Genomic DNA, 2,754 nt, shown 5'->3' on the forward strand with positions numbered 1-2,754 from the left:
CACACACTGCAGACTTGTGGTTACGTGGCCCCATTCCAGGGGCTGGGCCTTTGCTGCTTTCTCCCCACTCTTATCTGCCCACAGTTCCTGTCCTGTGTCCACCAGCTGACTCCCTAGGAGTCTGGGAATCTTTGTGGTGAGTTGGATTGTGATTGCTCCCTGACTAGTCTGCCCTCTTCTGCACAGGATCCAGACCAGCCCCATTTGCACTATGGGCACCTGCCCAGCTCGGGCGCCCATTCCCCACAGGCCTCATACTCTAGGGGTGCAGATAACCATTTTTTTCCATGACTGCAGTGCAATGTGGACACGAGCACACCTCTGCACAGTCATGTCACTGGCTGCTCCTGAATGTGCCCAGAGCCACCTGCTAGGGGCCTGTGCTTGCTGCACTAGTTACCAGTCACGAGTGAAGTTTGGTTTTGGTGCTGGAGGTCATTCAGGGGCAGTGCTCAAGGCCCCTGCGCATGTTGTGACTGAATCAGAGTTGGCCACTTGCAGAGCCAAGCACTTTCTCCCTTACTTGCAGCTCTCCTTCTAGCCATGAACTTCTGTAAGCTTTTAGTTTGCCTGAGACCACCACACCCACAGGCCCATTACGCTACACTTCTCGGCTGCCGACCCAGGACATAGCCCAACTGCTGGCCCGCAACTCACTTGCCAGCAAAACCCCAGCCTTTCTCCCTAACCCGAGGTGGGGATGGTGGCAGGTGGGTGGTCAGGCAGCCTATTAGGAACATTTTCCCTAACTGGCTCCTCACCAGCTGTCAGACTCTGAGAGGTGGTCCAAGCCCATGAGGCCCCGCTCCATCTCCCACCTGTCTACAGAAGGACATGGCTACCTCCCAGCTGCTTGTCCCCGGGACATAGCTTGCTTCCAGTTGTGCCCGCCACTCACCCCCATACCTTACTGATCACTGTTGTAAAGGTCATGGCCTCATCTGTGGCTCCTTGCCTGACGACCCCACACACAGAGGCAGTTGAGTCCAGGGGCCAAAGAAACCCCCTCCCAGCCCCCAACCCTCCAGGAGGACCCCGGCTCCAATTTAACCAGATGCTATTGTGGCAATCAACCTCGGCCTTTACAGGTGACCCTCAACCATGTACCATGTACTGAGGCTGGCCTCAGATTACCTCCTTGGACTTCCCACAGTGACTGTCGCTCCCCTTCAAATGTGGACCTACGGCCATAACCTCACCTGTCCACCTCTGGGAACAGCACAGCCTCACCTCTCCAAACTCAGGACAGTACAGCCTCACCTGAACACACTCGGGAGGTACTATGTCACCTGTGCTTAAACGGGACAAGCTCGGCCACAAACGAATCTGGAGCGAAAACTCCCACATGTGGGCTGGATTGATAGTACAGTGGGCAGGAGCTTGTCTTGCTCCAGACCCTATGGGGCCAACCTGGGTTCAAACACCAACATTTCATATGGTCCCCGAGCACTGCCAGGTATGGCCCCAAAACAGAAACAAAAATAAAAAAAAAACCATAAACTCCCACTCACTTGAGCTTCCTTTCCTCAAGTCCATGGTGAAGAACATCACGATAGTCTCTTGAGCAATACTTTTCTCACTTGCACTCTGGTCTTGTTTTCAACACTAGTGCCACCAGTAAGTCGTTCCTCAGCAGCACCAACAGGGTGTAGCTCAGTGCAGGAAGCAGTACTGCCCCCGCCCCCATGCTGTTCAGCCCTGCCCAGGGAATGGGCTGGGATGGGAATCATAGTCTGGCAGGGAATCGTGGCTTCACATATGGCAGAGTCCATGCCCCAGCGTGAGATATGTGAGATAACTCATGCCTTTTCTCTTTTGGGTTCACATCCCAAGTCACTGGTAACGCTTTTCCATAAATAGTCTTGCCTGGCCATTTGACTTTCTGGGGCTGCTATTGTAGACACCCTGCTGCCCAGGCCAGCCGGGGCAGCAGACTCTTCAGCCCCAACTCCTGGACACTCGCACATTGGTGGGCTAACCTATGTTCCTGGGGCATAGGACTTCCCTGGACGGTTTTGCTGCTCCCAGCTCCCGCAGACTTTCTGGTCTCTAGGCCTTGCCTTAATCCCATCTCTGTGCTGGCACCTTCATCTTGAAACGGGTGTGTGAAAGGTGCCACTTGCAATGAACAGGAAATAGGGTGCAGCAGACAGTCTCCTGGGGTCACAAGGGCCCCTAGGACAGGATCCTCAAGGGCTGGGCCATATCCCTTACATCTGACTCTTGCTGTTGGCCATGACAGGAACCTGACGTTGCTAAAGAGCTATGAGGAATGTTCGACACCACCAAATTTTATTAATGCCATGTTAAGGCTAGTTAATATTATTCAGAGTAAGTCTACATCAAATTACAGTTAACAATCTCTACAGACAATGAACCTAAAATATAAGTAGGAAATCTACTTGGTCTTTTGTAGACCCTATATTACGGAACTCACAACGGAAAAGCTACAAATATAGAAATAACAAGGATATGTAAAGTGAGGACTTTCTTGAGGAACCTGGGAGATGCCATATTCTAAACACGCATGTTTCAAAAAGGGAAGATCTTTTAATAACTTAGCACAAAGTCAAATGATAGAAAGTTGGTCTGTTCCAGAAAATACTGCTGAAACACGCATACCATGATCACATTCCTTTGGTAGCTTTACTCCCGTGAAACATGCTCCACCCTGTCTCCAGAGAGGGGCTCGGCCTGAGTGGCAGACGCGCCAGCCATTACTGCTCACCTCACCTGCACAGACACAACAGGAAA

The sequence above is a fragment of the Sorex araneus genome, chromosome 1, assembly GCF_027595985.1.
Source record: "Sorex araneus isolate mSorAra2 chromosome 1, mSorAra2.pri, whole genome shotgun sequence".
Classification (NCBI taxonomy): domain Eukaryota; kingdom Metazoa; phylum Chordata; class Mammalia; order Eulipotyphla; family Soricidae; genus Sorex; species Sorex araneus.